This window comes from Balaenoptera ricei, chromosome 17 (genome assembly GCF_028023285.1).
Source record: "Balaenoptera ricei isolate mBalRic1 chromosome 17, mBalRic1.hap2, whole genome shotgun sequence".
Taxonomy (NCBI): Eukaryota; Metazoa; Chordata; class Mammalia; order Artiodactyla; family Balaenopteridae; genus Balaenoptera; species Balaenoptera ricei.
The window spans coordinates 43533338-43560381 of NC_082655.1; positions in this window are offsets into that span (position 1 = coordinate 43533338).

A 27044-nucleotide genomic window follows, 5' to 3' on the forward strand; every position below is an offset into this window, starting at 1 on the left:
ACCCTGTCTTGTCCCCTTGTGCATAATACCAACCATGTCTCCCCTAACTTTTTTAGTAAATATAAGTCTTTTCCTCCAAGTTTTGAAGTCTTTGAAGATAGAAAAATGATGGAGAATGGTATTTGTGAACTGAGGGAACTTGAAATGCCACCCAGCCAAATTGTTGTCTAATTACTTAAGGAAAAGAAATTCAATTTTTGTATGACCCAGTACCTTTGTTTCCTATTTTCCTTCCTGATTCTCAGTTAATGTCCATTTCAACTTAATGCTTACTGAAATCCCATCAGAAATGATGTACTTCAAATTTGTCAAAAACTCTCCCCCATGAATTCCAGTTTTTATAAATGACTTGCTCTTCTGCAAGCTGAAGATGCCTTTGTAATGAATACAATCTGATTCCTCTACATTTTTTATCCAGCAAATATTTATTGAGCACCTCTAATGTGCCAGACACTGTTCCAGGCACTGGGGATTTACCTATGAATAAAAAATAAACTTTCTATTTTATGGAGCTTATGTTTAAGTGGAAGAAAGTAGACAATAAGTTGAAAAAAGAAATATATAATATGTTAATATGTCTAGTGTTCTGAAGACTTTTTTTTTTAAAGGATCAAGGGACATGGTGATGGAAAGTACTATTTTAGGTATTTTGGTAAAAAAAAAAAATTTCGGATAAGAAGAAATTTGAATAAATGCTTGAGGGAAATAAGGAAGCAAGTCATGTGTTATCAAAAAATGAGTGCTCTGTATTTGTCAACAACGGAACCAAAATAGAAGGTTAGTGCTATGTTAGTTTAAGGTCTAAAATTTAGGGGGAAGATTCTAGCAACTAAATAAGAATAATATTTTAAATACACTATATCAAAGAATAATACTTTCTCTGCGGTAAAGAGAAAGTGATACAGTTTTTTGAAATTCTGCACACTCTCCTGCTAGTTGTATTATCAATTCTGTAAGCCTTGAACCAGAGAAACATTTAACTTCTTTGATTCAATACAGATACATTTTATTCTTATTCTTATAAAAGTTTTGCTGTAGAAAATGAAAGGGTCTGATATGTGATTGAAGGCATGCATGTGATCCACCCATTTTTACCTAAGGTAGTTCTTAGCTTTCTCTCTGCTCTACATATTATCTTTCCACACAATCCCTTCCTCAAGTCAAGATACTGAAAAGATCACCAAGAAGCAAGTGGACACTCTTGCAAAACTCTTCAAAGAGTTTTCCAACTATAAATTAGGTAAGCAAAATGTGATAAGTGTATCTGAACTTTCCTGGGGACATTTAAAATACCAGTGGTAATTAGAGGATTTGTTGTCACAATTTTCCAGGTAGCCCAACCAGTCTTTCCAATAACCCTGCTTTCTCAGGGGCTGAGCATAGGCTGACCTCAGCTACAAGTGCAACCACCACTCCAGGCACTGACAGGTCTCTCTTCATCCCCTACCCAGCCACCTAAACACATAGTCCACTCTGGAACCACTCTGTCTTCTGAGTTTCTAAAATATACTGGATGTACTCACACCAAGCATTACTCATCTCACAAAGTCTTTCCTGGTGGGACATGTGGGCAATTGAAAGAGAATTGATACCAATGCAATCATTTCTGGTATGAAAAATATGATTAAAAACAAGGCACAGAAGGAATTTTTAAAGATAACCTGATCACAAATTAAACATGTAAAATAGCCACAGAATACTTGGGAAATAAAATGGCAAATTTACCATTTGGAGAGCCATTTGTTTTTTTCAATTCATTCATTCACTTCATTATTTATTCAACAAACATTTTGTGAACATTTACTGTCCATCGACTTTATAATAGTGTCTGGAATTGAACAGTTATTTTGTAATATGATTCACTGTCCTTGAAGAGCTAGTAGGTGACATAAACACATAAATTATTACAATACAATTTGGTGAGTGCTTTGTTAAAGGTTTATGCAGTCAACTTAGACTGTGGAAAGGGAAGCCCAAATCCCACTCTGTTGGGGAGAAGAGAATGTCAAAGAAAGCTTCCTGGATATATTTTTTTCTTTGAATTTGAATAATCATTCTAATAATTTAGTGTATCAAAGCCCAGAATATTCCTTCACCATAAACACTGCATAGATGAACAATTTCCCATTATTTGCGCATGCTTATGTGACTTTCCTTTAACTTTGTCATCAGTTATACCAAAACAATGGGGTTTACCGCCTTTTCCAGCCATTCTCAGAAGTGCTCACTTCCTCCTCCCATCTCTTGGCCAGTGGTTTTTCCAGGAATAAATGACGACATGGTCTCAACTGCTTAACCATACATGAAACTATGGGGCCATTCCTGGAAATGCTGCATTCAGGGATTGACATGTGATCTGAAGCCTGAACAGGCAAAAGATTTCACTTGTTCTGCTTGTACCCCTGAAGATTATCTTTCAAAACAGAGACATTAGTCTCTGGAGAGAACTTGACCATATTTCCACAGTGGAGAAATATTTCAGCTAGTTTATAGTGTGCCGTTGATTTCTGCAGTGATTTCCTCCTGAAGACTAGATGAGCATCAATAAAGGCTCATTCAAGCTGAACTTTCAGTAATCGACACATAAGGAACTTTAATGTAACTTGTTTTACATAATGCAGGCTCATAAAATGCATCATTTTTCTTCCCAATTCATAGTTGGAAGATTTATCATTAAGAGGTTTTATTGAAGGCCAGACCCTTCAAAAGAAAAATCTGAATAGTTTTTTCTCATTCTAACAAAATCCTCCTGTTAAAGAACTGAAGTGCTTCAAACACCCTAGTAATGGTACAGTAAATCACATTTTCTCATTTGGAACATTGTAATAGATTTCTCTACAGAGTGATTTATCATGCAACAATTAGGAACCCAAGGGAATTAGATGACCATTTTAAATTTTATCAGCTTGTTTCAATAAACTGTTAATGTGACCCTAATGTTTGGGAAGCACTTTAATATAATCAGATTTTGGTTGTTCAATCTACTGACATTAATGGCTACCTCATTAATCATAGCATTCTCGCTGAGACCTTGGAGGCTGAGCTAAGTTCAGTGGACCAATTCTTACAATAATAAAAACAGGCAATTTTTGACAGGGAAATATTCTCACTTTAACTACAAAATGTATTCTGTTATTTCTTAGGAACTGACAGGGGTAACTGGAAGCTCTAAAAGCTTACAAAATAACAATTAAAAACCCTTTAGGCTTAGTTTCCAAATTGGTCAATTAAATCAAGACCTCATATAATTATTACCTGTAATGATTTTCTATTATTTTAAAAGTATCGAGCTATACAACAAGACCTAAAATAGGCCAGATGATAAATACATAATAAATGTCTGTCTTCCAAACCTGGGTAGCATCTGATGGTTTGTGCAAATCCTGCAGTGCTGAAACATTCCTTCAGCTTTTAAAACCCTGTAGTTAATTCCTCAGTGGTCTTTCAGGAGGGATATGAAAAAGGTACTATGGGTGATTTATAAGATTTCAGGAAATTGTGTGTAAATGTAGGGGTCAAGTTTAGTACTTTTGACTTTTTTTATTGTGATAATAGACAGTTTCTTAAATGTCTATAGAACTAAAAGAAACAAGAATTTTTTTAAAACTGCAATATCACTATAGTTTTCTGCTTGGGTTACTATTATAAAACACCTTGATATGTAATGACTGGGAAAAAGGACGTAGTACCATCTGTTTCTAAAGTTATGGTTTTGTTTTATTAATTTTTCTTGTTAAACAATAGAATATGATCTTATTGGAAACAGAGTTTATAAAGCCATATAGTTAGCTGAGAACAGAAAAATCAAGATGTTTTTAAGTCAGGCTAAAATGCCCTGTGCTTTAAAAAAATTTCATTTTTGGTTTCAAGAAAATCTCATCATTAAGTGTGTGGTTTATGTTCTGGGTTTTATATTATCTGCAAAGATTAAACTACAGAAAACACAGCCTTAAAAATCAAATATAAAAAATCATAAAAGTGAAACCAAACATATTTTCTCAAAGCAGAAAATTTTTGGAAATGTAACATGACTGAATCACTATTCATAATTTTTTTAGTTCTCAACTTTTTATTTACTTAAAAATACATTATTTTGAATAAAGATTCTTGGGTAGATAAGTTTAAGTTTATTCTATTGGACAGGAGTATGAGCCCTCTGAAAAGGTCTAGTACAATATGCCTTCTCAAGGTGACTGTGAATTTCATTGCACATTCAGTGACCAAATTCTTGTTGAGTTCCTTATATTTTACAGGTGCTATGTCTCCTAGACTCTGGATTCTGAAAATAACTTGCTATGCTAAGTGCATGTTCTGTGCATAATAATACTATAAAGGTTAGAAAGAACTGATACCTATTTTGTCTAGCATTCAGCAGGCACTCAATTACTTGTTAAATGGATAAATATATTACTAGAATAACAAGTCATAATCTTATTTTTTAATAATAACAAATAACATTTTAGAAACTGTGAACTATGTAATTCTCCATATAACCAGAAGTCCTTCATTGGAGGTCTTCCTGTTTTAGGACAGATTACTTGTAGGGAAAGGTGATGCTGTGAAAGCAAAGATAAAGGTGATTTGGTTTTCAGATCTGTTAAACAGCCTAGGTTAAATTTATTGTCTGCCAGGTTAGAATTTTAAAACTGTTCTTCAAAAACAAAGAGTTCCCTATTTGGAAAATGTGGTGATCATGGAAACACAATTGCTCAGATCTCCTACTGAGGGGGCAGAGTCCACTGACCCCACTGCTGCCCTTGTGGATCTATAACCAGTGCTTGTCGCAGGCCACATTCCTCCAGGCTGCTCCCAGTGGGGATAATGTGCAGGTAGCTGCAGGAAACAGGCAGAGTCCTCTGGAGGGCAACTTTGGCTCAGGACTCCACTGGCCTGGCCAAAACCTTCTTAGGACTGTGCTGCAGCCTAAGAGCCTTTCTTCCCAAGCCTCCTTGCTTCCCCCTCTCCTTCCCCAGGGGTCAGACTAACCTCATGGTCTGCAGGCTCTCCCTGCCGACTGACTCCTGCTTTCTCCCCTTTATCCTTCACATAAGTTTCCCTCAGTAAATCTCTTGTACATCAAATCCCACCTTGTCTTCTACTTCTCAGAGGACAGAAAATTTGTTTAGTAATACTTGCAAGCTCTTTTAACATATATGGTAGGAAATTGGGAAACATTTTGTCTGAAAGAGCACTAACTGCTATTAGAAGGTTACAATCATAATTACTGCTCTCCTCCAACCATACAGAATAAAATATCTACTATTTGCCTTACACTTTTGTATCCTATTTTTTATTGATATGAGACATTTTTCACTAGAGGCAATTAGTAAGTGTTATAGACCAGCATTGACATCCATCAGACAAAAGAGAAATATCACTTTATGTCACATCACAAGCTTTGACTCTGTTGCTCATTTCAGGTTATGGGCGGGTGGTACACATAGATGGCATGTTGCAAAACTATGTACACTTGCCCAGTCTAAGGCACAGATTATGCCTTGGACTGTATCATCTTGAAGAATACTGTAAATAGATACAGTTTATTCTCATTAAACACTGACTTACATTCTTCTAATGCTTTATACTACAGAATTTTTCTTTTTTATTATTGAAATATAGTTGAATTACAGTATTATGTTAGTTTCAGGGGTACTACATAGTGATTTGACATTTGAATACATTATGAAATGATCACCATGAGAAGTCTAGTAACCACCTGTCCCATACAAAGTTATTAAAATATTATTGACCATATTTCTTAGGCTGTATATTACATCACCATGGCTTATTTTTTTTTTTATAACTGGAAGTTTGTACATCTTAATCCTCTTCAGCTATTTTGTTCCCCCTCAACATCCTCCACTCTGGCAACCACCCATCTGTTCTCTGTGTCTATGAGTTTATTTTCATTTTGTTTTGTTTGTTTGCTTTGTTTTTAGATTTGACACACAAATGAGATCATACCCTATTTATCTTACTCTGTCTGACTTATTTCATGCAGCATAATACCTTCTAGATCCATTCATGTTGTCACAGTTGGCAATATTTCATTTTATTGAACATGACTGAGTAATATTCCATTGTATGTATATATATATATATATATATATATATATATATATATATATATATATATATATATATATATACACACACACACACACACACACCCCACTTCTTCTTTATCCATTCATCTGCTGATGGACACTTAGGTTGCTTTCGTATCTTGGCTATTGTAAATAATGCTGCAATGGACATTGGTGTGCATATATCTTTGCAAATTAATGTTTTTGTTTTCTTCAGATAAATATCTAGAAGCAAAATTACTGTATTATATGGCAGTTCTATTTTTAATTTTTTGTGGAAACTTTATGCTGTTTTTCATAGCCACTACACCAATTTACATTCCCACCAACAGTGCACAAGTGTTCCTTTTTCTCGACATCCTCACTACATTTGTTATTTGTTGTCTTTTTGATAATAGCCATTCTGACAGGTTTGAGGTGGTATCTCATTGTGGTTTTGATTTGCATTTACCTGATGATTAGTGATTTGAAAATCTTATGGGTCTGTTGTCCATCTGTATGTCTTTGGAAAAAATGTTTATTCAGGACCTCTGCCCATTTTTTAATCAGGTTGTTTGGGGTTTTTCTGAAGTTGAGTTGTATGAGTTCTTTGTATATTTTAAATATTAACCCCTTATGACATATATCATTTGCAAATATCTTCTCCCATTCAGTAGGCTGCCTTTTTGTTTTGCTGATAGCGTTCTTTGCTGTGCAAAAGTTTTTAGTCAGATATAGCTCCATTTGTTTATTTTTGCTTTTGTTTCCCTTGCCTAAGGAGACAGATCCAAAAAAATATTGCTAAGGCTGATGTCAAAGAGCATACTGCTTATGTTTTCTTCTAGGAGTTTTAAGGTTTCAGGTCTTACATTTGAGTCTGTAATCCATTTTGAGTTTATTTTTGTATATGATGTGAGAAAATAGTCCAGTTTGATTCTTTTGCCTGTAGTTGTCCAGTTTTCCCAACACCATTTATTGAAGAGTCTGTCTTTTCCCAGTTGTTTATTCTTGCAACTTTGTCATAGATTAATTAACCATACAAACATGGGTTTACTGCTGAGCTCTCTTTTCTCTTCCATTGATCTATGTGTACATTTTTTTGCAGAGGTACCATACTGTTTTGATTACTGTATCTTTGTAGTATATTTTGAAACTAGGGAGGGTGATACCTCCAGCTTTGTTCTACTTTATCAAGAGTGCTTTATCTATTTGGAGTCTTTGCATTTCCATACAAATTTTAGAATTATTTTTTCTAGTTTGGTAGAGAATCTTTTGGTATTTTGATAGGAATTGCATTAACTGTGTTGATTGCCTTGAGTAGTATGGTCATTTTAACAATATTAATTATTTCATTCCATGAGCACAGTATATTTTTCATTTGTTTGTGTTGGTTTCAATTTCTTTCATCAATGTCTCATAGTTTTCAGAGTACAAGTCTTTTACTACTTTTGTTAGATTTACTTCTAGGTACTTTATTCTTTTGATGCAATTATACATGGGATTGTTTTCTTAATTTCTCCTACAAATAGGTACTCATTACTGTATAGAAACACAACAGATTTCTGTATGTTAACATTGTATCCTGCAAATTTACTCAATTCACTTATTAGTTCTAGTAGTTTTTTGGTAGCATCTTTAGGATTTTCTATACGTAGTGTCATGTCATCTACAAACAATGATAGTTTTACTTCTTCCTTTCCCATTTGGATTCTTTTTATTTCTTTTCTTTTCTGATTGTTTTGGCTAGGACATCAAATGCTATGTTGAATAAGAGTAGGAGAGTGCGAATTCTTGTCTTATTCCTGATCTTAGAGGAAATGCTTTCAGCTTTTCACTGTTGAGTATGATGTTAGCTGTGGGCTTATCATATGTGGTCTTTATTAGGTTGAAGTGTATTCCCTCTATACCCACTTTCTGTAGAGTTTTTATCATTAATGGATGTGAAATTTTTTCAAAAGATTTTTATACATCTATTAAGATGATGCTATTTTTTATTTTCAATTTGATAATGTGCTGTATCACATTGATTGATTTGAGGATAATGAACCATCCTTGTATCCCTGGAATAAATCTCACTTGATAATGGTGTATAATCTCTTTAATGTATTGTTGAATTTGGTTTGCTAATATTTTGTTGAGGACTTTTGTATCTATGCCATCAGAGATAATTGGCCTGTAGTTTTCCTTTACTGTGGTGTCCTAGTCTGGTTTTTGTATCAGGGTGATGCTGGCCTCATTGAATGAATTCTGTAATGTTTCTTCCTCAATTGTTCTGGAATAGTTTGAAAAGAATAGATGTTAACTCTTCTTTAAATGTTTGCTAGAATTCACCTGTTCAGCTGTCTATCTGGACTTTTGTTTGTTGTGAGTTTCAAAAATTACTGATGTATTTTTATTACTTGTAATCAGTCTGTTCATATTTTTTTATTTCTTCCTGATTCAATCTTGGGAGATGATACATTTCTAGAAATTTATCCATTTCTTCTAGGTTGTCTATTTTATTGGTGTATTTTCTTTGTGTTCATGGTAATCTCTTATCACTCTTTGTGTTTCTATGGTGTCAGTTATAGCCTCTCTTTCACTTTTGACATTATTTATTTGTGCCCTCTCTCTTTTTGTTGACTCTGGTGAAAGGCTGATCAATTTTGTTTATCTTTTAAAGAACAAGCCCTTAGTTTCATTGATCTTTTCTCTTTTTTTAGTCTCTGTTTTATTACTTATGCTCTGATCTTTTTTTTTTTTCTTTCTACTAACTTTGGGATTTCTTTGTTTTTTTATTTTCTGGTTCCTTTAGGGACAAGGTTAGATTGTTAATGAGATTGTTTTGTTTTCTGAAGTAGGCTTGTATGGTTATAAACGTCCCTCTTAGACCTGCTTTTGCTGCATCTCATAGATTTTGGATCGTTGTGTTTTTATTTCCATTTTTCTTCAGGTATTTTGTGATTTCCTCTTTGATTTCTTCAGCAATCCATTGGTTGTTTAGTAGCATATTGATTAGCCTTTCTGTATTTTTGTTTTCATTTTCCTTGTAGCTGATTTCTAATAACATACCTTTCTGTTTGGAAAAGGTGATTGAAATTATTTCAATTTCTTAAATTTATTAAGACTAGTTTTGTGGCCAAGCTTGTGATCTATCTTGGAGAATGTTCTATGTGCACTTGAAAAAAATGTGTAGTCTGCTGATTTTATATAAAATGTTCCATATATATACCTATGAATTCCCTCTGGGTTAATGTGTTACTTAAGGCCAGTGGTTCCTTGTAGATTTTCTGTCTAGATAATCTGTCCATTGATGTAAGAGGGTGTTAAATGCCCCTAGTATTATTGTATTACTGTCAATTTCTCCCCTATGTTTGCTAACATATGTTTTATTTACTTAGGTGCTCCTTTGTTGAGTACATATATTTTTATAATTTTTATATCTTCTTGTTGGATTGAACCTTTTATCATTATATAATTTCTTTCTGTGTCTCTTGTTACAGTCTTTGTTTTAAAATTTATTTTGTCTGATATAAGTATTGCTTCCCCAGCTTAGTTTTCATTTCCATTTGCATATAACACATTTTTCCATCCTCTAACTTTCAGTCTGTGTGTGTCTTTAGAACTAGAGTGAGTCTCTTGTTGGTAGCATATAGATGGAACTTATTTTTGTACCATTCAGCCATTCTATGTTTTTTGACTGGAGCATTTAGTCCCTTTACATTTAATGTATGTATTGATAGGTATTTACTTAATGCCATTTTGTTGTTTTGGGCTTGTTTTTGTAGCTCTTTTCTATTCCTTTCTTCTTCTTTTGTTCTCTTCCCTTATTTTTTGATAACTATCTTTAGTGTTATGTTTGCATTCTTTTCTCTTTTTGTGTGTGTGTATTTATATATATGATTATTTTAAGTTGGTGATTCTTAAGTTTGAATGCACTCTAACCACTCTACATTTTAATTCTCCCCTCAAAGTTTAATTTTTTGGCTTTTTATATTTTACATATCCATTAACTACTTTGGATGTAAATGATTTACTACTTTTGTCTTTTAATCTTCCCATTAACTTTATAAGTATTTGATCTACCTTTACTGTGTGTTCGTCTTTACCAGTGACATTTTTCCTTTCATCATTTTCATATTTCTAGTTGTGCATTTTTTCCCCACTTAGCTAAGTCTCTTCAATATTTCTTGTGAAGCCAGTTTAGTGGTGCTGAACTCTTTTACTTTTCCTTGACTGTAGAACTCTCTCTCCTTCGAATCTGAATGATAGCCTTCCTGGATAGTATATTCTTGGTTGTAGGTTTTTTCTCCCATCATTTTGAATATATTATGCCATTCCTTTCTGGCTTGCAAAGTTTCTGCTGAAAAATATACTCACAGTCTTATAATCTACTCATAGTTACTTTTGTACATAACATAGCTAGTTGCTTTTCTCTTGCTGCTTTTAAGATTGTCTCTTTATCTTTAATTTTTTGCCACTTTAATCATAATGTGTCTCAGTGTGGGCTTCTTTGAGTTCCTCTTGTTTAGGTCTCTCTATGCCCCTGGACCTGGATAACTATTTCCTTCTCCACTTCAGGAATGCTATCTGGTATTATTTCTTCAAATAAATTCTCTGCCCCTTTCTCTCTCTCTTGTCCTTCTGGGATCCCTATAGCAATTGTTAGTATGCTTGATGTCCCAGAAATCTCTTAAACTATCCTCATTTCTAAACATTTAAAAAAATTCTTTTTCCATTCAACTTGGGTGATTTCCACTACTCTGTCTTCCAGATCGCTGATTCATTTTTCTACATCATTTAATTTACTGTTGATTCCTTCCAGTGTTTGTTTTTTTTAATTTTGGTTATTGTATTCTTCAGCTGTTATATTCTCTAGCTCTTTGTTGAAATTCTCACTGTGTTAATCCAGTCTTATCCTAAGTTTGGCAAACATCCTTGAATTCTTTATTGGGTATTTGTTAACTCCACTTAGTTTAGTTCTTTTCCTAAGGTTATTTCTTATTCCTTTATTTGAAATTTATTCCTCTGTCTCCTCATTTTTCCCAATTTTTTGTGTTAATTTCTATATGTTTGGTAAGTTGTTTTCATTTTCTGAAATTGGAGAAGATATCCAATGGGGCCCAGCAGTACACTCACCTCTGGTCACCAGAGCTATATGTTATAGGGTGACTTCTATGTGGGCTGCATGTGCACCTCAGTTTTTGTGGGGCCAATTACTGTGGTTGCACTGGTAAGGTGGGCTGGTCCCTGGCTTGGTTGGCTGCAAGGCTCTGCCTGATGCAGTGGCTGTTGGCCAGTGGAGGGTAGGTCCATCTTCCTATGCAATTGGCTCTTTGGCCTGTGGGGGCTTGAGGCTTGTGCCAGCTTGCTATAGGGCAGGGCCAGGTCCCCACCCATATGCCATAGAATTTTTATTGGGCAACATTTTTCTGATTATTCCTCCAGCTTTCACACTTTTTTCCTATAAGCATGGATTTTTTTTTCCAAAGAAATATTTATCTATTAAGTTAATGAAAGTGTTATATTTAAGAGCTGAGAGACTCCACATTCAACCTCTCTTCTCTCAGAAACTTCTTAGAATTCTACCTTGTGGTTGAAAACCACCATTTAGATTATTTTAATCTTTGGGATCACAAACTAAATTTATACCCCTACATGCTGTAAGAAGGTATTTACAGACCTTGTTCCATATGGTGTCTTTTTTCAACTGTGACAGAACTTTCTATGAATGACAGTAGAAATTACTTATATGAAGTGGGTGAAAAATTAATCTCAGCTGCCACCAAAATTTTTCTTGGGAGATAAATGTCTTTGTTTAGAAAAATACTTTGAGAAGTCTTTTAGAGTAGCATCTGAGACCCTCAAGTCATGAGCTTTGAAGATCACTTTTAAAATGATAACTAAATTGTTCTGCTAAACAAAAGTTTAGGATGTAGAGGGCCAGAAAAGAATGAAGAAGAAGGATTTGGTGAGAGAAGATGCAGTGAAAGTCAGGCAAGACAGTGAGGGACATATTTTTAAAAGCCAAAATGTATACCATACTCCATTAAAATTTCATTTATATATTATATTTATATGGATCTCCTACTTTATGGAACAGTTGTTGCTACAGATGCTTAGAGGCTTTATCTAATTTATTTCTAATCCACATAACAATCCCATAATGTACACTATATTCCCACTTGGTTAATAAGGGTAAGTAAGACCAGTGCTCCCCATTTACATATTCATTCTGTTAGACAAATACTTATTGATCACTTATTAATTGACACATACCATGTTAGATACTGAGGGTATAGTGGAAAACAAAGGAAGTTAAAAGTTTCTTGTCTCAGGTAGTTTACATTTATCTGTTTTATGCTGGTGATGAAAGATTCAATTCTAAGTTTGTAGGTTTTTAAAGAAAATTCAGTACTAATAAGTCAACTCTTTAAACAAGGCTACTTTTTAAGAAGTTAACAATCTTGGCTTTTCTACTTCTTTATGTCTTATAATAGACCCAATGTGGGTGGATAACCTACTACAACTGCACACCTTACCATGTGTTATTGATTACTTCAGGCACCTTTCACAGCTACTCACAGGACTTGGAACAGTGCTTTGAATTTAAAATGTCTTCTTCTGTGCTTGATGTGCCTAATTATGTCAGCACCAGCTGGAAGGAGATATTGACAAGAGAGTACAACACGGCAATGTTCCCTACATAATTCAAATTCAGTGGCAGGCTTCCACCTCCATCTCCCCTTCCACCTCCATCAGAATAAAGTGGCACAAGCCTTAGTGCTTCACATTTAAATGCACAAAAGAAAGGGCAGGAAAAGACAGAGTTTGCTATGCTTTCAATACTTCAGTATCAAAGTTGGTAGTATCAAAATTATCATCAATAGTTAAATTACTTAATGGTCACAGGAAGTGCATACTGTGTTAAGTTTCAAATGTTTTAACATTTAATAAATGTTTATTGATTTATACTTCTGCTGATAAATTTTCATCACTTTCCTTCCCCTTCCTGGGGTAAAGCAGTGAACTATCTCATCTGCTTTCATCATCTTCAGAGCATAATGACCTTATAAGTCTAAAAGTAATTTAAGTGGATATTGGATGGAAACATTTAGTTTTTGCCATAAGCACATAAGTTAATGTATTTTTTACAGTACTTTAAAAGGTGGTTTTATAGGCTTTGTTTGTTTTTCACTTGTGTAATTTACCACATATTTATTGAATGCCTACTATGTTCCTGATGAGGAGGATATAAGATACAGGAGATGTAGTTTTTCTCTTCTAGAAGTTTATAAGCTAGTGAGGGACACTGACAAACAGGCAAATAAATTAATTGAAAAGATAGACATTCACAGAATGCGTATGGGAGCATTTAGGAGGACAACCTATTCTAATAGTGGGGTTTTTTTGGCTATTTAAAAATAAAATGTTTACATACACTTCATATAGGAAAACAAAAACATCAGCTATTCAAATAGAATAATATCTAGAGAATAATTTTAAGCAAATGAACAAAAACTCAAACTGTTACTGTCCAATACAACTTATCAAATATATATTTTGTAATAGCTGAAAAGACTAATCATTTTTTCTTATATATAAGTTAAAGCACAATGGATATTTTAAAGAATTTTATATCCTTAAACTTTTCTAATATGAACAATGTAAATAAGGATATTATTTTAAAATAAGGCTATAATAATCACGTAATATTGCTATATGAAATTAGCATCAAGTCCCCAATGCATTATATCCACACAAATGCTCAAAATATGAACTGTTTAGGGAAGTATACTCATACATCCCCCCATAGATTAGGGACAGAAAACGAACAAAAAATCTTGCTATAGAATGTAAAAGATTTGTCCAGTATTAAAATCCTGTAAATGTAATTTTTTTCATTATTGAACATATGTACACTAATAAACTGCATTAATATGGTTCATATTTTAAGTCCCAAAGTTAACCATTATTTGTGTTATTTTGATTCTTATATAGGTTCTTTTATTTGCAAGAAACAGATTCATCCAAGTTGCCTCATACACGGAATCTTACAAAAAATAAGGGAAACAGGAATCTTAGCCAATCTTCGAGGAAAGCCAGAAAAAAAGCCGTTTTAAGCAAAAATAAGAAACACTGAACAGTTAGACCTTGTGGCAACTGGAATGCAGCCTTTGCGCCAATGCAAGTTGTCTCATTGTTTTCTCAGCTGCCTGGGCCCCATCCCCCCCCAGTCAGCATCCAGTTTCTGCCTTGTCTGGGCTCCTTCTGGTATGTTTTCGCTTCCATTTCCACCACCAATGAGCTACCTCTTTATGTGTCTCCCAGTCCAATCCTACCCAGGAAGAAGATTGGGTATCAGTGTCCTTGTGAAGTAACACTCTCACTTCATGTCATCTCAAAAGCCCCTGGACACCCTGAAGTTAGATGTCCACTGTAATAAATCACTGTGGCCAAGATCGCAGGGTCTGTTGGTAGAGAACATGACCACCCATGACCAAGCTGCTGTCTGGAGTCCTCACTTCAGGTGACTTATTAAATTACTAATAGTTACTTTTAACACTTTTAGTGTGTGACATAGCTTCTTTGTTGTATGCTGACATGAGCACTCTTTATGCAATAAAATAGTGGATTACTTTCCAGGAGCTTCAGTTTTCTCAGGAAACATAAGCAGCACGTAGACAAAATTGAAACCAGAAGCAAATACATTATCTTTTGCATCAAACAACTTAAAAAAAAATAGTAGTCAGTATCTGGCATTAAATAAAGTGGATGAAATAAAAATAGGATATAAGTCTCTAGGGATTTACCAGATGAAGATTTATCAAAACAAAATGAAACAGTTGCCTCACTGAATTAACTAAAATAGGAGGTCAAGAACCATGAACTCAAATCACTGTGTTAGTTATTCAATGTTTTCACTGTTACATCTGTGTTTTGGTGTTATACACCTATCACTTAGAATAGGCATGTTGCAAATGGGCAAAGTCATGTAAATTGTTATAAATAATTTAAAATGTCAATAACCCACTTGCCAACATTTATTGACTGCTTATTATGTTATATGCTCTGCTATTTTGATATATTAACTTATTTAACATCCTAGCCCAGTGAGTTAGCAAATATTAATTTGCCCTATTTACAGATGAGAAAACTATATTATAGAGAGGTTCAATTATTTGCTCAAGGTCAACTCAAAGCTAGTGAGTGTTGGGGCCAGGATTTTGTGACAGGCACACTGGGTCCAAAAGCCCATTTTCTACATCATCATTGTATGAGCTCCTAAAGAGAAATGTTTAAATGAATAGATTATCCTGACTTTGGAGGAAGTTTTGCTTCCTTGTGTGACCCTGCTGAGGAAATAGAGTTTTCTTTCAACCTTTAAATATCTAGATGATCAAAAGTTCAGGAAGAAGAAAAAAAAAAAGGCAGGAAACACTTAAGGAAGTTGATGCTGATGATTAATTTTTAGAAAGATTGGATTGTTCTGCCAATATTAAGATTCTCCTTTGTTTTCATGCTCTAAACATATTATACTACCGAAAGTACTTTCCCACTATTTTTGTTACTAACAAAGTGTTCACTAATTTTAATTGTTAAAAAGTCATCTTTTGTACATGTCAATGCCTCTGTCCCATCTGGTCTTAGTACTATGAGATTTTGTGTTCCCCAACTTGTGGAAGGGAAGCTGACTCTGGTTAAACTCATGCTAGGTCCATTTTGAGGTGTCACAATTGGGGAAAGCAGGATTGAGCAAGGCTATACGTGTAATTGTGTGTGTGTGTGTTAGGGGGGTGGATCTCTATGAAGTATTGGGACTCTGAAAACTGCCTGTTAAATACAATGCCAATGAGTCTTCACTCAAGCACCTGTAAGCTTACTTGAAAGGCAAGGATAAAGGAAACTGTCAAAGCCATACATTTTATTCAACTTATTTAACTGTAAAAACCTGCCTTTCTTGTCTTTGGGGTAAAATAACTGTCTTTAATGAGCAGATTATTTCTCCTACCACTGCTAGAATATTGGATATTGAAGAAACTCTGCAGCAAAACTAAACCTAAAAAACTAAACAAACAAACTGAACTTTGGCTACATTAACAGTATTTTTGTCTCAATACCTATATGAAATCAGATGCTCTGAGGGGCAACATCTTTCTCCATTCATGGTTTCCATCGCAAGGGATTTTCCATAAACACATGTCAAGAATCAGAACTGGAAGGATGCAAAAATAGTACTATAGTTTGTGCCAAATTTTTTCCTTCACCAGATTTCTTTTTCTTTCCCCTCATTTCTGTTCAAAGTGATCCTTAACCCAGGAAATGAACCTCAGGCTCATTAAGTTCAGAAGTAGTGTGGCTTCAATAAATTTTTGTCATTTGTTCTTAGAACCTAACCCATCTACAAGGCATTTGAGTGTCTTCAAGATCTGTTCCTAGTCTACCTTTACTGCTAACATTATGTCCAGCCTCATACTTTGTGTATGGAAATATTCCAAACTTATAGAAGAATCAAGCAAGTATCATAATACACATGTATCCTTCATCAAAAGTAAATGAGTGTTAACATTCAGTGGTGCTTTCTTCAGAACATTTTTTAAGAAAATAAGTTTTTCATTTATTCAACAAGTATTTTTGAGCACCTACTGTGAGGCAGCAGTTCTTCTTGGTGTTTAGGTTACATCAGGGAGCAAAACAGACCCTAATAACTGCTAGTGGGAAGTTTGCATTCTTCATAAGTTATTTTTAAATCTTCTAGAGGAGGAAAGCTTACTGCCCACATGTGCTGTTTCCTTATACATAGAGGTAACTGTCATTAACACAGCAATGCTGACCTCTTGCCTCACTTCTGAGAAGGGGCTGCTTATCTTGTTGGTGAATCTGGGAGAAAAAAACTGGGCCTGGGTGTTCAGCTTCTCCTCCTCAGACAGTAAAATCACAGTATTGCTCTCCAAAAACACATCAATTTTACCGGGAGAAAGATATGACCATACAGGAATGATCTATATAAGTCCAGAGCTGCTAGTGACAGTGTAGACAATTTTGTCTAAGTCTACTTTCAATATTAAGAAATCTATTTTTCTGTATTTCTACAATACAGCCCTCAACCTAGACTTGATCAAAATAGAGGCAATATTTTGCCCTTCAGTTGCCAAATTTTTGTTTGTTTGTTTGCTAATTAATCCTGAGATTAGTAAAGGAGAGAGTCAATTATCGAGACCTCTCAAGCAGCCTGAATCATATTCCTCTTCCAATCTCCCCAGAGCAATAACTTTCTAATATTGGTTCATATTCTTCTGGTCTGTGGTTTTGTTTTGTTTTGTTTTTTGACTACATTTGCATATAACCATAAAAAATTAAGTATTAGTTTATGTATTTTTAAACTTTACATAAGTGTTCCACATGATATATATTCAGCATCCTGTTTTTTTCCACTGAATTTTGTTATTAAATTCTATTCATGCTAATCTGTGTATAGCTAGTTTGTCTATAATCATTGTATAATTTTACATCATATAAACATAACATAAATTTCTTACCCATTCCCTCTGTGATGGGACTTCTTTAGCTAGCCTTCTGACTTTGCTCTAGCTGTACTACAGGTCTCCTGATGCACAGTGTACTCAGCTCTCGGCCTTTGCACCTGCCATGAATACCTGCCCCTACTCAGCCCATCCCCCATCCCCATGTCCTATGCCCATGGACCAACGCCAGTATTTAGGACTCAGCTCAGATATCTATTCTTTCATGAAGTCTCCCCTAATCTGAATCAGGCTTTGCCTTGCCCAGATCATAGGGATCCACATTTCAAAAATAAGGCCTGAGTTTGAAAGTATTTTTTAAGCTGGATAGAGTTCTCTATATAAGAGAAGTATTTGCGAGGTTCATTCTGTAAATTCTCTGTGTTACATCTCAGCAAAATTAAAATTAAAATTACACTTTGCTCCATTGTTGGTAAGTCTGTTTCTCCAAGACTAGCTTAGAAAAACTAGTTGGTAATGAAGCCAAATGTGCATCTCATACTCTCTTTACTACATATCACACTGAATAATTTCTAATTAGAATCTTAAAATACTCCCGATTTAAAATCTCTCAGTGAGATCAATGCCAGAAGACACACATAAAAGCAAAAAATTGGTCTTTTTTGAATTAGCAAGTGGGCAGCATTTTGTTTTAAATAAGAGGCATTGCTTTGCAAAATGTACTTTGTTCATTTATTGTGATGGCTGTACTCTAGTTTAAATTATTTATGATGATACTTTATACTATATTTTATAGTCTGAGTAATATGAGTCCTCACTAAAGCTCTTTGCTATTAAATCTTTGCTAAGAAGCCTTGAAGATCACTAGTTTTCAGTGAGGATTTCCAGAATTAGTAAAAGAATTAGTATGTGTTTAGGGTATAATATACATAATAAATTAAATTCTGAGGAATATAAATCTGTGTGCATAGCCCAGGGAAGTTTTTTTGTTTTATTTTATTAATTTTTATTTGGGAAAAAAGATGTTTTTGTTTCTGATGTACAAGGTGTTTTGTGGGTAACACTCATTAGGGTTAATGGGAGTAAGATGCAAAAATCTCTCCTGCTTTGTGAGAAGTACAGGCCCCATAATGTTTCCAGGAGGAATACTCTGAAACCTTCATAAAACATTTATATCAGTTGGATAGAAAGAAAAAAAAAAGAAAAGAAAAATCTCCTTTAATAAAACATTTACCCCTATTACACTATGCTGCCATTAAAATTTTATTTATTCAAGAATCACATGTAATAAATTTGCATTACATGTACATTTTGTAAAGAATGAGAACATACCAGTGCCCTCATGTTAAATAAAGATAGCCTTCTGCACAGTGAAAGTGAGAATTTTGGTAAAAACTTGCACGTTTCTCTGCTATCCTGAGTTTATGTGTATGCCATCCTTAGTATGGATTCCAAGATCTTTGTTCAAGCTTTCGGCCTCAAATTAATATGAAAAAGAAGCTGAGAAAGCTTATCCTTATCTAACTTTCTGAGTGAAGGGTAAGTAAACCTATAAAACTAAAAATTTATGATGGGAAAAAATAGTCAATTTCAAAAAAAAATAAAAGAAATATGTTTGCAGAATAACCTCACACTAAATTTATTTTGCAGTACTGTCTCTCTTTGATTATATGCTATATATTATAATTTAGCTGGAATTTTAGAAATATGCTGGAATTTTGGAGAGGCATTTTAAAATAATATACTTTTTGAAAAGTCTCTAAATAAATAAATTTTAAAAATCACAAAAGAAAGAAAAACTTCTTTATATATTACTTCATGTCCATACATATGCATAATTTCATAAATTCTAACAAAATATTATTTCTGGTCAGTTTCTGGTAGAGCAGTATACAGTTAATATTTATACTGAGTGAAATATCCCATTCTTCTTGAGGAAATGTTAAAATGTTGAACATCTATGTTCTCTGCAAGTAAATAACACACTGTATAGCTACATTATGACCAGATTATATCTATTAGTTACTGCTGTGCACCATGTAAATCTCTAGAGTCTCCTGGGAAATGAGAAAATCATTTCAGACTTCAATAACTAACAATCAGTTATTGCTCTGGGCAATAATAAAGCTGAATGCAATTACCTAAAGTGAAGTTAGCAGTGTAACAAATGAAATACAGATTTTTTTTCCTCCTCTCTTAAAATAAATGTAGCATCTCACCCCACACTAGTGTTTAGTATAACAGGGTCTTCTAAACAATGTATTCTCTGCATAGTCTATTTGAGATTTGAAATATATGTGATTAAAAGTTATAAAGTTACATTTTATGGTATCACTTGATTGTTGCTCAAAACAACAACAATTACAAACAAACAAACAAAAATAAAAAAGTAAGATCGACAAAATTGCAAAACATATTTATTTTATTTAAAAAATTTCCTAGACAGGCTTGTGTCTAAAAAATATTGGATTTTTCCAATTAAAATGTTAAAACTTTTTCTTAGTATTTTGTTCATATAGCAAAATGATTTGTATGAAAAAAGTGAAAAGAATTTTTCAGGGTTAGCTATAATGGGCTTACATATATATCATTACTCTATTGAAATGCATACTAAAAAAATTGTTTCACAATAATGGTTAATTTACAAATTTTACTCTTAGAATTTCTTTTTTTCCTGTAACCTTTATTTATTTATCCATAATTGATTTCTAATTCATTATTTGCATATATTTCCTATTTGTCACAACACAGCGCAATTATACTGAAACAGATTTCCCAGTAGAAAGTTAATCCTGCTGTTCCACATTTTGTTTAACCATTTTTTATGTATAATTGTAGTCTGTGTTTTGGCATAGACTACTCCTGAAACAGTAGATTTTCTGGCAATTTGGCTGTTAGCATACATTTGATGGTGAATATAGCCTTTCATTAGCTCTGTATTCAAATAGCACTGCCAAAGTATTTTTCATGTTCTTTGCTCATTTCTGTTTATAATAAATCCTTGGAAGCTTGAAGCTGACATCTGTTTTCTGAAGTAATCCTTTCTCTTTCCTCTGTATGGGCACATACTGACTTATTATTGTATGGTTGTTTATTATAGTTGGGTTGCTAGCAATTATTATTATTTAAGAAAAATGGATTGTTTTGTTGGGGGGAACCACTTAGGAAAACTGCATGAATAATGTTACAAAAGGATATGTAAAAATTGGCACCTACAAACAGTGACAGCATCTGCTTAACCGCATATTTATATTCTGTAGTTTTATTATATGTTGAGTAATTTGAGAGATGTTTCTATTTCACGGACCACACACTATTTGAAAATCAAATTCATGCACCGTAGTAAAATCTTTATTGAATTTGTGTGTCTGAAAACCGTATTTTAACTCCTTTATCTTATTCAAGTTGGTTCTTCTTTCTCTCCCTCCCTCCAAATCTCCCTTGCCACAGTCTTCTTTCCTTCCAATAGCATTTATTATTTATTATTATTATAGCTTACTGTGTCCCAGGCTCTGTCACTGACAAAGAGTGTAAAAGTCAGTGAGACGTGGTCCCTAACCACAAGAAGCTCACCATCTAGTAAGGAAGAGACATATATAAATGGACAATGACATTTTTTTTTAAGTTGGATAAGAGTCAAGCTAAATAGTCAAAGTGTTACTAAATAAAGCCTTATTGAATAAGCACATATGTTCTTTAATTAAGGATTTTCTGTGAAAGGGATCTTGGGGAGACTTTCTTTCTAACCACCACTGAGTGATCAAAAGTTCTTGTAATGTAAAGGTCTTAGAAATCTTCTCTTAGTATACCCCGGACAATTCTTAAGAGTTGTAGCAAAGACAGTTTGGATGATTCCTCTTGTGTATGATGTCACCTTTCTTCACATTCCCCTCACACACACACAAAGATCCACTACACCAGTGATTTTTAAATTTAGTGTGCAGCAGAATCACCTTGAGGGCTTGTGAAAATGTAGTCTTCTTAGCCCCAATCTCCATTGTTTCTGGTTCAATAGGTCCAGGGCCAGGCCTGTTCTGACAAGTTCTCCAGTGATACTGATGCTGCTGAATCTGGTTTTGATTTTGAGAACTGCTGCATTATATCATTTAGGAATATTTTCCTAATTGAGAGGGTTTCGTAAAGAAATCAAACTTCCTGACAAACTGGTACTGAAATTCAAGATTTAAGCAGGTGCATCACCTTGTTAAGAGATGGCAAATTATTGCTGTTTTATACTCTGCCTTGATAACAATGTACAATTAATGGCAAACTATGAAATATATCTGAATTTTGGTTTAAAGTTAAAAAATTAAAGACCAGGAAAACTTTTCAGTAATTTGCTGGTTTAGTTTTCCTTAACCGTTTCCGAGGGCAAACAAATGAGGCATTGGATATTTAAAACCATGACCAAGAATTTGTTCTCCTGAAACCACTGTCTACCTGTAACCACAACTTCTCCCTCCAGTTTGTACATTCATGAGATTCTGGCAGGTGGACAGAATCTTGGACACTCTGTGTTTCACCTGATCACCAACAAACATAGTTCAAACTATGCCTTTGGCTGGATTTAGGATGTTTCTTGGTACAAAGAAAAGCCAGAATGGTAATCATTTTAATGTAAAAGAAGAAGTGGAAAAAAATTTTACCCTCTCAACAAAATTCTGGGCTCAAGACTTACAGGAGTATGATTGATCCATACAATTTCAAGAGTCCAAAATTAGCTCATATTTCCTCCCATCCATTTTTTTTTTAAAACATCTTTATTGGAGTATAATTGCTTTACAATGGTGTGTTAGTTTCTGCTTTATAACAAAGTGAATCAGCTATACATATACATATATCCCCATGTCTCCTCCCTCTTGCATCTCCCTCCCACCCTCCCTATCCCACCCCTCTAGGTGGTCACAAAGCACTGAGCTGATCTCCCTGTGCTATGCGGCTGCTTCCCACTGTTTTGCCTTCATAGTCCTATGCTAGACATTTGTTTTATGTCCTTTCGAGATACTTTTCTCCAGTTTACAAATATTTCCTCTCTCTCCCCTCAACTCTCCATCATCCACTCCTATCTTCTGCTCTCAGCATTTGCATTTAGTTTGTTTTAATATATTTGCAGTTTCTAGTAGAAGGATAGTAGGAAGAGAATGCACATTAGGTTTAGACTAATTTGAGTGTACGACTACTTTTGAATGCAGCAGGGAAATGCTGTTTAGGCAATTAAATTTATTTATTCAACATTTCCTTAGAAGAATGTGATCTAGCTCATATCCATCTCCGCCCTCTCTCTCTCTCTCTCTCTCTCTCACACACACACACACACAGAGAACTCTGAATTTTATTGTGTTACCAAACTCTTTGTAAATGCTAGCTTGTAGCTCCCTGAAGCTAGAGACTTGTTCTTCATTGTATATCTAGCACCTCAGACACCTGGAACACAGTAGGCACTAAATAAATATTCTTTTGTGCTTGGATGAACCATGCTCTTTCATGTCTTTATGATTTTGAACCTGATACTCCTACAATTCTATGTCCCTCTGCCAAAAACATTCTTTTCCTATCTTACAGCTTTTCTAATGGTCTCTAGAGACATTTTTGTAAATCTTTCCGTAAACTCTGCGATGTTCTTTCTTCACGGCTCCCAGTGCGCCTAGATCTTCACCAATTAAAGCATATTAGGCTCTCTTGGAAATGTTGATTTGTCTGATTTGACCACTGAAGCATTAGTACCTTAAAGTTGCCATTTCATTTTTGTAGCTTTATGCTTAAAATAGTAACAAGAGTAGGGCCTCTATAACTATCTTTTGAAATAAATACAAACTAATGAAATTACTACTTTCTCATTATTTGAGATATCAGTAATAATTTTTCCAAAAATGCTATTGTAATCTTATGCTTACCTATAACTCACCTTATATTATACATAAAATATTTGTCCTTTTCACAAATTGGGGAAGTTTTGTTTTTATCATGATAGTTCTCAAATTTTTTGACAGTGTTGTTGATAAGCTATAAAATACAGAGGTTTAAAAGTATTGATTTAACTTAGTTTTCTGCCTTTTTACTGTGCTAACACTAATCCTTGAGAGATTTCCTGATCTCTTTTAGTAAACTGCTCTAATATCCAACAATCATTTCTGCCAATTGTCTCTCATAAACTGAATATAAATCCTCACACTGAAGCTTAAACTCATTTTCCTTTGTCTCCACATTTTTATTATAACTGTAAATGGAAAGAATTAAAACGAATATGGAAAGAGAATTAAAATATATCGATATTAAGTAGGCTAAATATTTAATATTTGATTACATAATACAATCATTAATAATTCATTCATTTATCCTACAAACATTTACTGAGGGATCATTAAGGGCAAAACACTGTGTTGGGGGCTTTATATAAAATATGAAAACTTAAAGTTACTGTTTATTGACCTTTTAGCACAAAACTTTTTGCCTTGGGGTCAACTGACTGAGCATTTATATTTTTTCATTTGTATTGATAATTACTCTTGTTTCATATATATAATTGTATATATCTTGTATAGATATATTTCTTTTAATTTTACTTATTATTTATTTTAAAAAATTACCTGATTTATTTAAATATTTAGAAAATTAATACTGTAACCAATTAATTTGTTGGGATTAATGAGTATTATAACTTTTCTAGACTTCACTTTATTATATTTTTGTCATTTTTTTCTTATTGTTGGAAATCTTTTAATACTCTTTCTTGGTCTATTAGAGCTAGAAAGATGCTCAGAGAACAAATTCAAACTCTCTACATTTATGGATAAGAAAGCTGAAGCCTGAAGGTATTACCAGTACTAAACTCAGTTCCTTGACTCCTCATTTCATTCTTTCCTTTGGTCATTAATTCTATCACTCATTCATGCATTGATTAATTGATTCATTCATTCATTCAACAAATATATATCAAAGTCTATTTTCCCATTTCTCCATTTCTTCCATTAACACTCTTTCTATTGCTCATTAAGGATTTTTGTTAATTTATTTTGAAGATTAATTTAGCTCTCAATATCCACTCCAGTCTTAATTCTGGGTCTATCTGTACAAATTCAAAAAGGTGCCTTACTAAGCTTAAAAAAAAAAAAAAAAAAAGCAGTCTATCCAAGGTCCAGATCCTTGTAAATGTAGTAATAAAAAAAGTACAAGCTTCCAAGAATTTAGAAGGGGTCAGGACCTGACTTATTTCACTATTTAATATGTACTACCATCTTATACTAATGAATAACCAGTATTGACAGGATTCAGAGAATTATTCACAGTTCTTGATGTCAAGGTGATAACAGTGTGTGTATTCATGTCACCTCCTTTGTGAACCATCTTCTTATAAACTTTCACCCCGTATACAAGTAGCTACTTGCTCTTTAATGGCCAATACTACTCCTTACGTATTAGTATTATAGCATCTAAGGGACACAACACACACTTTAGCCTATAAGCGTGTCTTGATTTCTGATTCAAGGCAGTAGGCTAAACACATTAATTTACCTTCTCAGATATATTGAAATAACAAAATATATATATATAACAAAAATGTCATAATAACTTTATAAAATAATGAAGGAAACAATCAATAGACCAGAAATTGAAAAGAATTGGGGGAGAATAGAAAACATAAGAGAAGGACAAGGTCTAGTGTGGCGCATGCTGAAGCTGGGGACATAGACAACACCTAGATCATACAAACCTTGTAGACCATGAAAAGGAGTTCAGATTTAATTTCAAGTGCAAGGGAAAGTCATTGAAGTATTTTAATCAGGGAATATGATATGATCTGATTTACATTGTTATAAACTCACTCAAGGAGGTTCTTGGAAAATGGCATTCTGAACTCAAGCCCAGGACACCCATGTTCCCCATTTCCTATCAACAACATCTCCTCTGAAATGCAGGAAATAGGGAAGGTAGCTTGACAGACCTGGAACAATTTGTACGTGTTCAAGGGGTTTGCCAAAATATTTGAAGGAGAAAAAAAAGGAGAATATATTTTCTTGGTCATGGGGGCAGGAAGCACTGAAGTTCAGGATATTCCAGGACCTCGAAGGACTATAGGGAAGCCACACAGATAGACTTGAATAATTCTTATGCCTGAGACTGGTATGCATTAAGACTTGGTATGCATAAGAGAACATGGATCAGTGAAGCCTCCTACTGGTGCCTCAACAGAGACCTGACAGTTGATAAGTTATACATCACCTGCTCACAGGAAGCCAACCTGTATACCTTCTATTACTCTTAGATTTTCCATCACATAAATAATTCAGGAAACCTGACCTAGCCACTAGGATTAAAGCCATGAGTAAGTGAAGGAAAATACTGGTTCCCCTAAAGGAACCAAGAAGAACCTTTAGTATTGATGGTCCCTATGAACTAGAATTGCAAGATATACACCAAACAATGTTAAACAACTTCAACCAAAAGGAAAATAAGTCCTTTTAAGTAGAATAAATTATAACTTAAAGATGACTTTCTGCAACAAATGTAAATGATTTTGAAATTAAACAAATCTTAGTAGATGAATTGAGGGATGCAATGAAATAAAATAAATAGTAAAGATAAATTAAAATGGAAAAAGTAAAAGTAAATATATCAGTTGTTCCTCTAAATATGAGTTCTCCCTCTTGAAGAGAGCAGTTGCCAGCCTTGGGGGGGGGGGGGGGAAACCTGTTTTGTTATTAATTTTTACAAAACACAATTGAAACAAAGGGATAAAAAAAGGGGGAAAAAATGACAAAGGAGTGAGCAAATATATACCAGGGATCTGTAGATAAAAGAGAGCAGTCTCAGCTACAAGAGATTCACTTGAGATCCAAAGACACAAACAAGTTGAAGGTGAAAGAATGGAGCAAAAAAAAAAAAAAAACAAATCTTATTGCTTTAAAAACTCTTTAATATCAATTTAAAAAAATAAAAATAAAGGAACACAACATTCATATTGGTATATTAGAATTTTTTTTAAATAGTAGGAAAATGCTATTAGAAAAATATAGGCTGAGATTAATACTTTTTTTTTTTAAAGTGAGGTGTTTGGAAAGACCAATAAAATAGTTAAATCCCCTAATGAGCCTGATTGAAGGCACAGTTATGAGACAAAGAAATATATATGATTTGAATAAGATAGAAACATAATCAGAGATATCTTAACAATAAAATATTTCTGAAAGAAAAAAATTGCAATGTTTTGCAACAAATTTGAAAAATTAGAGGAAATGGATGTTTTTCTAGCAAAATTTAAGTTAGTAAAATCAAGTCAAGAAGTAGAAAGCATGAATAGATCAAATGATCATAAAATAAACTGGAAAGTATATTGAATATCAACCATTAAAAAACGCATCACAATCAAATGAACTTAGATATGCTGTGTAATCTCTCTGTGCTTAGGTTTTCCCATCTGTAAGATATGGATAATAATGCCTACATTATAGAGTTGCTGTGATGATTAACTACGTTTATCTACATAAAATGCTTAAAATTGCCTGTATTATGTTGTTCC